At 38.2% G+C, this 15,915-nt stretch overlaps 1 long non-coding RNA gene across 2 annotated transcripts in view; it reads right to left on the minus strand.

The window, feature by feature from the left end:
• Positions 1-254: 254 nt before the first annotated feature.
• The window catches only part of LOC105990168, a 295,412-nt gene continuing 279,751 nt past the window's right edge, over positions 255-15,915 (minus strand). For both annotated transcript variants that reach the window (XR_001175293.1, XR_001175294.1), the window contains exon 4: positions 255-445. This is a non-coding gene — a long non-coding RNA (uncharacterized LOC105990168). The remainder of the gene's footprint in view (positions 446-15,915) is intronic.

The following is a 15,915-nucleotide window of genomic DNA, read 5'->3' on the forward strand; positions in this document are numbered from 1 at the left end:
CAGAAAACCAGAAGTGGCACTGAGCTAAGAGCTCAGGTACAGTGCTCAGGCCCAGAGTTCAAGCCCCACAACAGCAACAACAACAACAACAAAAACCTCACTAGATGAAAAACACAATAAAGTGGTATAAAGGAGAGGTTACTGTAGAAAAGAAATAATATATCTAAAATTTAGTTTTAATTCTTCTCTACTAGAACTGAAAAAAGGGAAATCTACACATACTTTAGAGGAAAAAAATACATTCAAAATGCACTTGTCCTAATAGTTTAATCGTTTTTTTCCTAATTGCCATATGTGCCACGTCTTCGTAACACATGGATGTGTGCTTGACGTGCTGAAATCACAGAGTACCTTCCCCAAGCCATCTCAGGAAGAATCTGCTCCAACAGACGAGGTGGCAAAGACGTTAGTGGATGGCTGCTTGTGCTGGAATTTATTTTCACAACTAAAATAGGAACAGGGAAAGTTCGGCTTAGTGAGCCAGTATGTAACTTAAATGATTAAAACAAAATTAAGAGTCAACACTGTATTATAGACTCTTAGGAAATCAACTCACTGTATATGTTTCAGGGTGAGAAGTCTAAAACTCTTTCTGGACACATTTAAAGGGAAGAAGGTTTCAGCCTGCGAACAAGTTGGAAGCCAGATGAATTCCCCCTGACATTTCCTAGAGGAAACTGAGCATGATTTTGCTCAGTTGTCGTGACACTCAAATAGCATCCTCATACTCGTGGCAAAATAAAAAAGTGTCGCCATTTTCCAACACTGACACAGAACGGAACACAGAACACATGTATTTTGCCTACCCCAGTATTTACACTTGTACTCTTTAGAAAAAAAAAAAGATAAAAGATTACTCAAGTTCAATAGGGAGAAAAAAGTTCAGTGGCACAAATAATTGTGAATTTAGATCATCTTCAAGAAAAGAAATTGAAGAAGGGAAAGAAAAGTAGGAGTAGTCTCACATTCCTCGGGGAGGGTAAAATAATGGGTCCCCCAAGATGTTCCACATCTTATTCCCCAGGATCTGTGAATATGTTATGTTGACATATGGTGCATGGCATATGACAAAGGGGAATTAAGGTTGCAGATGGAATTAAGGTTGTTAATCAGTTGATTTTAAATTAGCGTAATTAGCTTGAATTACCCAGGTGGGTCCAATATAACCATAAAGGTCCTTAAAAGTAGAAAAGAAAGATATAAGTAGAGAAGAAACAATGAGATATAGAGCAGCATAAGAAAGCCTAGATCCAAACACTACAGGCTTTGAAAATGGAAGAAAGGTTCATGAGCCAAGAAAAGTAGTGTCCACTGGAAAAAACAAAAACAAGTTCTTTACTGAATCCTCAGAAAGGAATACATCCTGCCCACAACTTGCTCTTAGCTCAAAGAGATTTGTGTGGGAATTCTCATCATCAGCACCACTAGTTAGTAAAGCTGTTTTGTGTGAAGCTTCTAAGTGTGTTGTAATTCATACCAGTGCCAATAGGAAACTAATTCATTTCCTTTCCAGCAAAACCTTTCCGTATCTCCAAAAGCAATGATTCTAACTTCTAACATAGTAGATTAGTTTCCCTTGTGCTTTGGGCTTTCACTAAATGAAATATGAATTCATTTGTATCTGGATTCCTTTGTACTTTGGTTTTCTGCACCTGTAGAGCGTATATTTATATGTTCACCCACTCTGCTATGGAAAGACAAATTTGAGGCACGACAAGTAATGCTGTGTATATCTGCGCATACCTTTTGTTGCATTGTGATTACATATCTACTGGCAAATACCTAGGAGTATAATGGCTGAATGGTAAAGTAAGCACACCTTCAATGAGTCATGCCTAAGTGTTTTCCAAAACACTCTCATAAGCAGGTATATCAACTATAGTTAGCATTATTATCTCATTTTGGTTACTGCTGTTGTTGTTGTCATAGCATTCCTGTTCTGTTATGTGTGTAGTAATAGCTTATTGAATTTTAAATTACCATCCTGGTACTTCCTAATGAGGTGGCCTATCTTGGTGTATGTTCACAGGTATCTACAGATACCCTCTAGTGAGGGGCCTACAAATGGTTCACTTTTATTCTATTATCATTCATTTCAACTGTTATCATTCATTTCAACTTCATGTATAGGAGTTCTTAATGTAGTCTGGATGTGAGCCTTTTGTGAGCTATGCGTATTGAAAGTAACTTCTTCTACAATGTGGCTGATGTTTTTACTCTACAGTATCTTTGAATAAACACAATTTCTTAATGTTAATATAGCCTAACCAACAAATCTTTTCTTAAGTCATTACTGCTTTCCAGAAATCTTTCCTCACTCCTAGGTCATGAAGTTATAATCTACTAGAATTGTTGTAATTCTGGCTTCCAAATTTAGATATCTAGTCCACCAAACCTTGATTTTTATGCATGGTCTGAAGTATAAATCAAATTTCATTAGGGGATATGCAAGTGACATGACACTACCATTGAGGAAAGGACTTATTTCCCTTCAGTTCCAAAGTTCTATTTCTTCACAAATCAAATGTCCATATATGCCTCAGAACTTTCTAGTCTGCTTGTCAGACTAACATGCCAATACCATGCTGTTTTAACAGCTATAACTTGATAATATAGCTTTCTATATGAGCATATACCTCTGACCTGTTACTGCTTCAGGATAATCATGAATATTCAGAGCCCTTTGTACTTCCATATAAATATTAGAATAAGCTCCTCCATATTCATAAGATAAATCTTCTGAGACTTTTTGAAAAGAGTACATGGACTCTAGTAAAATACAGGGAGAACTAACATCTTAAACTTTCTCCATAAGAACTTGTCAACATTTTAAAGTATTTTGTATGGAGGTAAAGCAAGTATTTCTCTAGCTCGATTAAAAGATGTTTACCCATTTTGATGCTATTGTAATTTTTTCTCATTTTGAAAATCTTTTTAGGCAAATTAAAATGCATATTTGTGTATCAATCTTATCACCCTTGATAAACTCAGTTTTAATTAAAAATAATATGAAGACAAATATTTTAAGATTTTTCCATTTCTTCATATGTGGAAGCTAGGTTTATCTTATAAACCTACACATAAATATGTTGGGTAGTTTGGAGGTCTATGCAAATGTATTAACTGAAATATGGTAGACTCAAAGGAAAACGCAAATAGTGTAATTCCGTAGAAAGGCGAAGTCACATTCTACAAAATAAACACCAGGAAATGGGTATTTGAAAGGAGTAACAAATAAAGAGAAGGGAAGAATGCAGTGAAGAATTCAATGTAGAGCTCACAAAATTAAGAAGAGTGAAGGAAGGAGTGGGTTGGGAGGGATGGATGAGAATGTTGAAAGAGACAACATTGATCAAGACACATTGTATGCATAAACTGCCTTGTGAAATGACAACTCCTTTGTAGAACTACCTAAAGACATTAAACATATAATTTTGAAAATAAATTTAAAAAAGATTTACAATGCAACCACATTACTTATAAATAATAAGGGTATTTATTACATTTCCTTATGATCTTGCAATTATGACTTTTATTTCTGAATCTTGTTTACTGTGCTAGTGAGCTCTCTAGCCAATGCCAAATGGAAAAAATGTTATCCAGCCTTTTCGTTACATTCCCACTTTGAAAATGCATTGAAGATTACACATTATACATGAATGCACCAAAAAAGTATGTTTTTCATAGCTATTCTATGTCATGTTAAGAAAATACTTGTGCATTTATTTTTCTAGGAGTTTAATCTGAATACAATGGGTATGGAATTCTATCAAAAATATTTTCTTCAGAGAATTTCTCTTTAAGTCTTTAGTCACTTATTAATGAGGTGGGTTTTTTTTTTAGGATTTGTTGTTGGGGGATTTAATTTTTTGAGTTCTAAGTATATTTTAGATATGAGGCCCTTGTCTGTTGTATGGCTAGTCAAGATCTCCCAGTCCGTGGTCTTTCTATTGATCTTGCTAGCTATGTTCTTTGTCATGCAGAAGCTCTGCAGCTTCATGCAATCCCATGTGTCCAACTTTCTTTGATGTGTTGTGTTGTGTTGTGTTTCTGGGTCTTTATTAAGAAATTTTCGGCCTGTGCCAAGGAGCCCTAGAGTTTCTCCTATTCTTTCCTGTAATGTTTGTTTTCAGGGTGTCCAATAGGCACATGAAGAAATGCTCAACTTCTCTAGACATAAAAGAAATGAAAATCAAAACAACACTGAGATACCACCTCAACCCAGTTAGAATGGCTATAACCAAGAACTTTAATAACAACAGATGCTGGAGGGGATGTGGCCAAAAGGGAACCTTACTGCATTGTTGGCAGAGTGTAAACTTGTTCAACCACTTTGGAAAGCAGTATGGAGGTTCCTCAAAAGACTCCACATAGAGCTCTCTTACCACTCAGCAAGCCCACTTTTGGGCATTTACACAAAAACAAGGCATACTAAAGCTACCAGCACAACTATGTTTATCACAGCATTAGTTACCATAGCTAAGATATGGTACCAACTCAGACGTCCCTCAGTAGATGAATGGATCAAAAAAATGTGATATATATATGTATAATAGAATTCTATGCCTCTATCAGAAAGAATGAGACCACCCCATTTATTAGGACATGGAAAGACTTGGAAAAATTATATTAAGTGAAGTAAGCCAGGCCCAAAGGAACATAGGTCCCATGGTTTCCCTTATTTGAAATAATATCTAGGATAATCTTATGAGGATAATCTCATATGCCTAGGATAATCTTACCAGACAAGCAGAAAAGGTCAAACCTATGTACATATGACTATATAAGATGATGCTAAGTGAAATGAACCCCAAGATATGGACACAGGAGGTTTTTTTCCTTTGTTGCTGTTGTTTGTAATGTATTATGTGATTTTTTTGTTTCTTTTGTATGTTCTTCCCCCACAGTATAACCCCTATTGTCACTGCATTTTGTATGTATGTTTTTCTAATTTGGGAAGGGGAAGGAAATAACAAAATGCTGAAACAGAATACAGGTTGACCCATTGTAACAATAAGATGTACAAGATACTATGTTGAAAATGAACTTTACAATTGGGGTGGGGGAGGGAAGAGTTGGGGAAGTGGGGAGGGAAGAGATAGTAGGGGAAAAACAAGGGAGGGGGCAACAATGCTAGATAGGAAATGTACTCATTACCTTACTCATGTAACTGTAACCCCTCTGGACAGTATTTTCACAATAAAATTTTTTTCTGTCTCTATTAAGAATATACTTTTTTTCTAATATCATATTAATATAGCAAATTACATTGATAATGGAAAGTTTATATTTTCATCTTAAAGGAAAATCATTTAACAAAGTACTATATACAAACTCTTACAGTATCACTAAGACAACCCCTGAAGTAATAAAGATGAAGACTTAGATTTGTAGTTAATACATCAATAAAGAAGTTAAAATGGAATTATATAATATCCACATAATACAAATTAAAGTGGGAAAATGAGATAAAGAACGGATAGGACAAATAGAAAACAGATTTTGTTGTACAGTCTTAAATATATCTGTAAAAAATGACCTCATTAAATGTAAATGGTCTAGTAGCTCAGTTTAAAAGGAATCAGATTTGATGAGAAAACAAGAAAATGTAAATAGTTTAAAAGGGAGATATAAAGATAAAAAATTTATTCCTTTCCAAAGAAAGGAAATAGCTACATGTGACATACATTTCAGAGTAAAGAATGTTACCACATACAAAAATCACTTCAAAATGACAAGGATATCAATTCAAAGTGAAGACATAATAGTCTGAAACATTATGTACTTAATAACAGAACTGCTAAAGCAAAAATTTATAGAGAAAAAGAGAAACAGACCAAACACAATTTGAAAATATTGTCCATGATTGAACAAGTAGACTGAGAATTGGTAGAAAGAACAGCACAGTCAAGCAATTTGACCTAATGGACATTTATACAAAATTCCATTCAACAATAGCAGAATTTTTTTCAAAAGAATACATTGACTACCAGTCAATGAACTAGATATCGAAGAAAATTTCTTCAGCATACGACTATCATGAAGCCCAAAGTGAGAGGCTCTAGGACAAGCCTAGGACAAGCACACTTACTGGCACATACAAACACACTCACACACACACACACACACACACACACACACACACGCTCATACACACACCAGTACACATACACAAAAAATAACTTGAATGAAAAATGTAACAATGCATTGTTTGTGGTGAAAGACTGCAAGTTTTTCCTGCAAGAGCATGGTCAATAAAACTATTCATTTTTGCTTCAATTCAACATAGTACTATAAGATAAAGAGCAAAAAAAAAAACTAAACAATTTCCAAAATGGAAATGAAGAAGTAAAAAATACCTATGTTTCATATGTAACATGTATCTTTTATAAAGAAAAGTCTAAAGATCCCATCCAAAAGGAAAAAGAAAAACAAAAGGAAACTGTTCGAACTAATAAATAATTTGCAGGATACAAAATCGACTTTAAGAATCAACTGCATTTCTAAACACAACAGCACAAAAAGTAAGAAGATAATTACATTTACAATAACATCAAAAGAATAAAATACTTCCGCATAACCTGTAACAATGAAACAAATACCTGCATACTGAAAACTACAAAATGTTACTGAAAGCAATTAAAGAAAACAAATAAATGGGAAGAATCTTGAATTCTGGATTGGAAGACAATATTGTTAAGAGGCCAAATACTACCAAAATTTAATGCTTCCCCATCAAAATCATATTGGTGTATTTTGAAAAAGCATAAAGGGCCATGCTAAAATTCACATGGAGTCTCAGTGACCTAAACAATCTTGAAAAAAAAAGAACAAATTAGGCATTATCACACTTTCTGATGTCAAAACTTATTATCAAGTTACAGTAACCAAAACAGTCTGGTATTGTCATAAAGATCAACAGTTACAGCAATGGAATAAAATAGAAATCTCAGAAATAACCCTTAAAATATAATTAAATTCACAGAGTGAGACCATAGGAGAATATTCTTAGGAAAGTATCACAAAAGCACAATTGCTATGTGCATAAGATCATATGAAATGATGTTTATCGAAATTAACTACAAGAAATGGAAAAAAGAGATTTTATTGCTAGTTTTTTTCAATTTCATCACTTTTTATTTCTTACCTTTTGTCTTACATGTAAGTTTATCTGATTTGGGAAGGTGAAGGGACAAAGAGTGAACAAATGCTGCTATGACACTCACTGGACACTATGCTAAAAAGGAATTATACAACTTTTGGGAGAGGAAGGGTCAGGAGGGAAAAACTTGAAGAAAACAAGGGAAAAGGTGACACTATTCAAAAAGAAATGTGCACGTTATCTGATTTAAGAAACTAATACCTCTGTTCATCACCTTTATAGAAAGAAAGAAAGAAAGAGAAAGAGGGAGAGAGGAGGGAGGGAGGAAGGAAAGAAGGGAAGGAAGGAAAGAAGGAAGGAAGGAAGGAAGGAAGGAGAAAAAGAAAAAAGATACAGTTAAAGAATTGTAATCATATCTTTTTGATAGAAATATATAGTCTCCTCAACAAATAGTATTGAGAAAATTCAAAATCCACAAGCAAGCAAATTGGACTCTTATCCTACTTCCTATAAACAATTAATTCAAAATGGAATAAATATTAACCATAAGACCTAAAACTATAAAATGGCCTAATGACCTAGCACTTACCAACTATTTTCTAGATGGGTCACAAAATGCACAGGCAACAAAAATGAAAATAGACGAAAGGGCAACATCAACTAATGAACCCCTTGTGCATCAAAGGACACAATCGATGGAGTGAGAAGGCGAAGTAAGGAATAGGAAAAAAATATACAAGAATCATATGTCTAATAAGTTATTATTGTGCAGAACACATAAAAATTCCTACAACTTTAGCCAGGTGCCAATGGCTCATGCCTATAATCCTAGCTACTAAGGAGGTTGAGAGCTGAGGATCATGGTTCAAAGCCAGCCAGGGCAGGAAAGTCTATGAGACTCTCATCTCCAATTAACCACCCAAAACTGGCAGTGTTGCTGTGGCCCAAGTGGTAGAGCACTGTCCTTGATCTGACAAGCTGAGGGACAGCCCCCAGGCCCAGAGTTCAAGCCCTATGACTGACCAAAAAAAAAAAATCCTACAATTCAACAACAACAACAAAAGCCATTTTTAATGGGAAATTGACTTCAACAGCTATTTTTTCAAAAACTGCACAAATGGCAAACAAGCATATAACAAGATGTTCAACATGAGTAATCATTAGGGGAAATCCAAATTGAACCCACAATGAGATATTGCCTCATACACAGTAGGATGGCTACACACACAGCCTTGCACACTATACACATGCACATACATGTGTAGACAAGTTTTGTCTCCAATAACAATTTGAATATGCATTTTAGGCCTGAGGATATTGAGGCTCTAAGGATGGAACCAATTTTCAAGGGTGCACAACAGTAACAGAGCCCATTTTGAAGGAAGTATGTCTAACTTCATTCTCATGGCAGCAAAGTTCTAGAAGAACTAGTGATTACCTGATATGAACATGGGGAAACTGGAAAACAGCCTCTCAGAATCAAACCCACAGACAAAACCGTCTTGTTTTTGAACAAGTCGTCCTTAAGCAGCATTTGAACTTGACCCTTAGTCCTTCTGCCTCAGTCTTCCCAATGCTGGGATTGCAGGCATCTATCACTATGTCCAACCCCCCCATTCCCCCGCCCCCACAAATTCAATGACATAAATTTAAAAGAAGGGCAGAGCATCATGCAGCCTACCTCCTTGCCTGAACACAATCATCCTCTCTACACTTGTTCATCATTGTCAGGGGCTACCTGATGGGTGACTTCACCAGTGGAAAAAAATTGAGCATCTAAGAATCTTCCTTCTTTTAGGAAACTAGATCCTGATATGGAATGGGACATTCTTAGAAGTAAATCATAGACAACCTTGATCTTGTGGGACTGAGATCCTTCGAATGGTTTAGCCTCTTTACTTTAAAAAGACTACATCTATTCTAAATTCTGTCTTTCTAAATTCAGTTCTTTGACCACTTACTACATGCCAGACACTGTGATAGAAATAAATCATAGACTAAAATAGACAAAGTCCCTATTCTTGTAAGGTATACAATTTAGAAGAGAGAATGAGCTTTATTCTCAAACCATCACTTAATTTATAGGTTGGTGAATGCCTAACAAACAGCTCTCTGGGGTGGGGAGGGGGAAGGAAGTAAACACTAATATGATACATATAGCATCTGCTTGTTTCTTTGTAGAACTTGACTGTGACTGAGCTACACAAAGCTAATGGTGATCAAGGTGATGTCACTGAACATGAAGTTGGGAAAAGATGTACCCAATTGGCTCTCATAGGACAATATAAGCTAAGTCCAGCACACCACAAAAAATAGAAAATGTAATTGGTGAGGGAATCAACTCACTGGTTATGCCAGGCACCTTTGAGTAACTAATGCTCTTTCTGAGTTGATGCCAACCCGGAAAAGGGTAAGCCTGGAGGAACACCATATACAAAGAGCCTGGTGACAGAGCATAGCCCACACTTCTACACCAATGGACTAGGAAGGGAAAGTCTCAGGAATATCTGTTTCCTTGATGATTTCCTGCATGCTGAGTTCCTCAGTTTCCTATCACTGGGAAAAGCCAGTAAATGCTTAAACTCAAGGAAAAGATGACTTAAAAAGAACTCAGAAGAAACTTCCTCAAGTTACAGAAGCACAACCCTACGTCCAGCGGCCTCTTTCTTCAACATTTGCATCAAGCTGACTGATGGCACCACACATGAATCTGGATTTCAAGGAGCCTGGCAGCTTTGCTCAGCTATTCTCAGCCACTGACACAGCTTTTCCCCCCACTAAAGTTTCAGATATATTTCCATATTAAACTTTTTTAAAAACGTGAAGGAAAAAAATGGTACAAATTGAGAGCAAGAGAGAGAAGAGAACCGAAAATGATTGCACATTGAAATAAATGTGCTACTTGAGAAAATTATAAGTGCCTAAAAACAGGAGTCTATAATGAAAGTGCCTTTTCAAGCAGAACTATAGCATCACTATTCCAATGCTGAAATACAATAAACTGTCCTATTAAATCTAAGGAGTTAGATTTAATAAGATGGGTGGTATACTAAATAAATGCCAACTGATTATTAAAGATCTTTTTATTGAGGATTTACAACTAAGGCATCGAATAACTGAACAGTATTCAGGTATAATAAGACCCATATGAGAAACTTAATTTAAAGTAGTGCAAAGAACCAAAAACACTATTACAAATAGACCATGAAAACTTGGAAAATAGATAAATAGAGAGGGGGGAAAAACCCCCAGCCCATCAAATGATTGTCAATAGTGGGGCAGAGGCAGTGAGGGAGGACAAAATATCATTTACATATGAGTCAACTAAACTATTCAGAAGCGCATAGCATGACAGAATGGCAGCACACTAGGTATGTAGATGCACCCTCCCCTAGGAGCTGAACTCATCGTTCCCTTTCTTTCCTTTGGAAGGAAAATTAACTTTTTAATGTGAATTCTCTGGGGGTAAAGAAACCTTTGAATTTCTTAGAAAATGGTTTTGCCACGTAAAATGAGTGCCAGGAGTGGAGAGGCCTTGTTTCTTCACCTATAGAGCAAGAATAGCATGAAGGGCGTGAAGAAAGAGGGAATGGAAAAGGAGAGAAGGAAAGGAGAGAGAATACAGAGAGAAAGAGAGAGGAGGGGGAAGAGGAAAAGGAAAAGAGTAAGAACAAAGCAAGAGGAGGGAAGGAAATCAACTTTCATGAGAGTCAGAAAATCATCTTCTTTTCCTGGGCTTCTCTCTTGTCCATGGCGGGGAAAGGGTACAAGTTATTCCAAATGTTTAGGTACCATGGATTTCCTAGCATGTAAAATCCGTGAGCTAAGCTATAAGACCTCTAAATTCCCTTGGGGAGCCAGCATTCTGTATTCCATTTTCAAATCTGGTCCTTGGGTTCACTGGTAACATCTCTTGGCACATAAGGAAAACCTTCCAGAGTAATAAAATTTGCTTGGTATATAAGAGTGAGGGCAAGGAGTTTCCAGAGCAGTAATTAGACCACGCTGGTCCCTGTGGTCCTTCGTGGTTTCCATTGAGCCCCTCTGAGTACTGTCTCACAGGCTCCTTGTTTGCCACAAGGACGGGATTATTGTTCCATTGCATAGAGTCCTCAAAACTCATGCAGCGGATGGACCAGGAGAAGGCAGGTTAAAGGTAAGGACCAGCCCTCTCTGTAGCCCAGCAATTGCTAGTTGGGCAGATCAAGGGATATAATTGGCAAGAGCTGGATGAGCAGGACACAGAAGTGTCCCAAGACCAATGTACACACAGCTTCAAAGCCTACCACCATAACATTTGAAGAGGACATAGCAGAGAATAAGCAATAAGAAAAATAAATATAATTAAAAAAATAAAATGTACTATTGACAAATGATTCCATTTACAGTCCAGATTTCAGATAACTTGTCCTTAGTCACAAGTGACATCTATTTTGTCACTAAAAAAACTACCCTTTATGTCTTTGTTGCTTGAAGCTTTTAAGAAAAGACATGTGGCTATCCCTCATAAATCTGATTTCTTTTAGGACCTGTTGGCAGACCCCCTACCTGCCACCCAGGAACACTTTTGTTCCTACAAAAAAAAAAGTAAAGATAGTATCTTAAAAATATACAAAGCAATTCCTCAGCTTCTACATGAAAATAGTTACCTCAGCTAGGAAGAACAGAAGCAAAAAAAGAAACCTACTGAAATAAAATGAAGGAGAAAGGGGAAATGTATATTTCTATCTCCCTCCATCTCTACTGTATTTCACTAGTCAGGATCAGGGCAGTTCTGAACTGCAGAGGGACATCCGTCAACACTAATCAATACATGTGGTGGTGTTAGTCATGGATGATAAATTTGAAAGGGATTATAACTGTAAACAGTGATCAATAGAGACTTGCTGGAGGAGACAGAGAGGAAAAAACAACCTTAAAATGTTACACGGTTAATAAAGTAAGCGGGGGAGGGCCAGTCTTAAACAAAACTCTGAGAACTCCTGCTCCGAGTTCTCTCTGTCTTTAGGAGAGGTACTGAAGAGGAAGGGGGCGGATATTCCTCCCCTACTTTCTCGCTAGGCAATCGCTACTAAAAGGGTGCATTATTAATTTACAGTGTGTTCGCTGATCCTTCTGGTTGGAAGGCACATTCTCCATTAGCATTTGGTTGAAGATTTGTTTCTGGATCGGAGCTGGCATCACTCAGAGCCCCTAGAGTATAGCTTGGCCTTTCCCCACGCCACCCCCGCCCCTTCCCTCCTGTCTCTTCTCCCCCTCCTCCGATTTCACCGCAGGCACATGACTGAACAGTGCATTCACAAGCGTGACATTCCTCTCTGCAAACAAATATATCCTGAGTCCAAGCAAAAAGGGGAGGGAAAAAAAATGCTGGGAGCCTCGGCCGCTCACCCACAGATGAATGGAACTATCCGTCTTGTCACCAGAGGTCAGAGCGGGAGGTGACTCTGAGTCTATACCTTAGTTTCTCTGCTGACGTTTGCAAGCAACTTCCTTAAAAAATAAAAAAAAAAACAAACAAAGAGGGAACAAACAAATCCCACCTCATCAGGCACTTAGCTGGTCCCTCTAGAACCCTCCCCAGATTGTGTCTTCTCACCACCTTTGAAGCCACAGCTCCAGGCCTGACATATACATTTTTTTTCTGCTGACCTTTTAGTGTCCTTTCTGCCAGAGTGTGTAAACCATAAGCTGATATATGAAGGCAATTTTTAGTGGTGCCACTTGTATCTGACTGATTGCACACACTTTACGTTGCTGGCCTGCTACCCCTTCCACCTTTCGAAGATCTCTCTATTTTCTTTTAAGGGAGCTGCAACAAAGGTGAAAGCAAGTTTAACTGCTTCAAGACTTTGATGGCCAGAAGCACCTGTATGGAAGATGCTTAACTGACCAAATTCACAGCTGAGTTTTGTTTTTTGTTTGTTTGGGTTTTTTTTTTCCGACCGCTCTGGAAATCAGTAGGGCAAGAGAGGAGGGGGTAAGGAAATTACTATTTCATTTCCCCAAGGTCCTCTTACCCAGCCCTCCCTCCCCAGTCACAAACAAAACTGTCAAAGATGTCAAAGTCCCAGCCCTGCCTAAGACTCAGAGGGCTCACAGCCACAGTCTCCATAAATCCAAAGAGCTGTGTCCTTGGAGAGTTTCTTGACCAGAGTCCAGAGGATAGGAAAGTGAGAGTGGAAGAGTGAGGAAATGAGAGAGGAGAGAAGATACCAAGTGGACAGAATCAGATAGCTCCCCCTTCTGTCACCTTGCCTGTGTTCCACCTCCCCTTGAAGCCAAGGGTACTATCCTCCTCCCCTAGCATCTTCCTTCATGTAGATAGAGGCAGGGCACACCCTGTCAAGCTCCTGGATGCACCTCTCCCTGCAGGAACACACTAAGAAGCCATAGCCTGCGGTCGCTTTTGCTCTCATTCCAAGCTGAGAGGACCAGGAGGCTCTTCCATTGCAACCTCAGAGGATCAGTGTTCCATTGCATGAAGCGAATCCCTTTCTCTGAAGCATGGCTCAAGAAGACTCACTGAGAATACCCTGCCTACCTCAAGTGAGACCAGCTTCAAGGGCTCCCTAACATCTGGGCCCTGATGTCCCAAGTGACAATATCCAGGTAGCCAGCAAAAATGACTCTTGAGAGAGTTCAGCTGAGTTCTTCCCTTTAGGACCACATCCTGACCAGTGTCCTGAAGGAGGCTCATAATTTACCACTAATAACTCAGCATTAAAAAAAAGTTTGAAACTTAGGCAGGGAACACAAAGGTGTAATGCCTATGTGCCTCGGATTATATAAAATAATATTTATAGAAATGAACTCCAGGAAATGAGAAAAAATGTTTGAAGCTATTTAAACAAATTGTAACTTACTTTGCTTATTCGATGTATTTCAATTTGGATGATAAAGAAAGCAGGGAAACAGTACTAGGAATTGGCAAATCTAAAGACCACGTTATCTGTGCCCCTTCCTACAGGAGAACAGGGCTGCTGATGCTCTAAGCAACCCTGTGATAACTATAATTTATTATATGGCTGTATCTCCTCTCCAAGATTCCTAGAGAAAGGCCCAAGTTTTTGGAGATGAGTTTGATAGAATTTTAAGTACCTGACAGCTAAGAAGAGAAGAAAATGTTAGGATTCAACCATTGATCAGTAGGCAAGTGTCCCATGCCAGACCTTGAGAAGGGTAGAGAATTTAATACACAGACCATCCAATCTGCTCTGTCAGGAACCTGGCCCAGTCCCCAGTACAGGCAAAGTGACTAAGTTCTATTATAGGCCATCTGGTAGAGACCACAGAGCTGGAAAGCCCAAAGCCGTCCCCAGAGAAAGAGTGCTGAGAGCCATGGCTTCCAAACCACCATCTTGACTGATGATTCTAGGTCCAAGGCTTAATGGGGCATGGCCAATGGCATGCATATATTCCAATCCTGAAGAATTCCTGGACAGTGGTGGTATTTTTGAGAGCATTCACTTGAGCAACTTCCCCTTCAAGAAGTGGGGACAAGCTTCAGAAGCACTCCAATGGGATCCCAGAGAATAGCAATGGTCACAGACCCAGGAATATATTTAGGACCTTTCTTCAGTGTGAATACTATCCCTGCCTCAGACCTGGCTGGAGGCTTCAGGAATTCTGTGGTACACAATTTTATGAACAGCTGAGCAGAGTTCATTGAGAATTCTTGTGCTACCTTTACTAGAAATCGTTGCTTAACAGGACCCCAATATTCTCCTCTATCCAGACAGTTGATGGGTCTATAACCCTTGGAAGATCCAGTGAAGAAGATTCCAAGGCTCCACACTGAAAATTAATATTCAGTAAGCATCCTATTCAGTCATTGCTTCAAGAAGAGCATGGATATTATCTTGGTCAAACTTGTAACAACATCATAATGTTTTAATTCCATTTCACCAATGAGAAAACTGAGGCTCAGGACTAGCTCATAAATGGTACATCTCAGAGCCACACATCTCAAAAGCCTGTTTCCATACCACCAGGGCACTTAGGTGATATGCTCTCACAGTAGGAGTGTCTCAGGCATTTGAAAGAAAAGAAGAATGTTTTAGCCTTTGGAACCAGGGACCCATACAACATTTCAATTAGGCATACAACTCTGTCTGCAGACTTGTCAATAGTAAAGGTCAAGACTGAGGAATGTCAAGAACCTGAAGACTCAAAATTAAAAGATGGTTGAATGGCGATATTTGTGTCAAATTTAGTTGAGAATTCTGACCATAAGTTTTGTTTGTTATACAAATTCCAGGGTACAGCAAAGCTGTGTCAATTTCCCACCCCAAGATATCGTTTGGCAAATGGAGTAAGGATGCAGGAGAAATGGCTCACAGAAATGCTGTCCCAAAGAAATACAAAGGAAAGACCATGTTTGTTCATTCATTCATAAAATACAAATACATATTCAGTCGCTGCTCTACAAATAGTACTAAGACATACAAGTATGTGGCTAATAATAACATAGACCTCACTCAGTGAAGTTTCTCTGGGGGAAGGTAGGCACCATGAATGTAACCACGCAAAGAAAGTGCCACAATCAATGTACTACATGGTATGAGATTGTTTACACTGAAGGATTTTAGTTGAGACAAGAAGACATTCTGATAAGTAAGCCATGGAGACCTAAGGGGGAATATTCCTGATAGACAGACAGACAGACAGATAGATAGACAGATAGAGCATATGAAATCAGGGTGACAACATTGTATAGAAGGAGGGCAGAGAGATATGAGCCCATCCTGGAAAGGCTCAAAGGACCCCCAAACATATACTAATAAGCAGTCTGCTAAAGCTTGGAGTCTTTA

Source organism: Dipodomys ordii, unplaced genomic scaffold (genome assembly GCF_000151885.1).
Source record: "Dipodomys ordii isolate 6190 unplaced genomic scaffold, Dord_2.0 Scaffold63, whole genome shotgun sequence".
In the NCBI taxonomy this organism is placed as follows: domain Eukaryota; kingdom Metazoa; phylum Chordata; class Mammalia; order Rodentia; family Heteromyidae; genus Dipodomys; species Dipodomys ordii.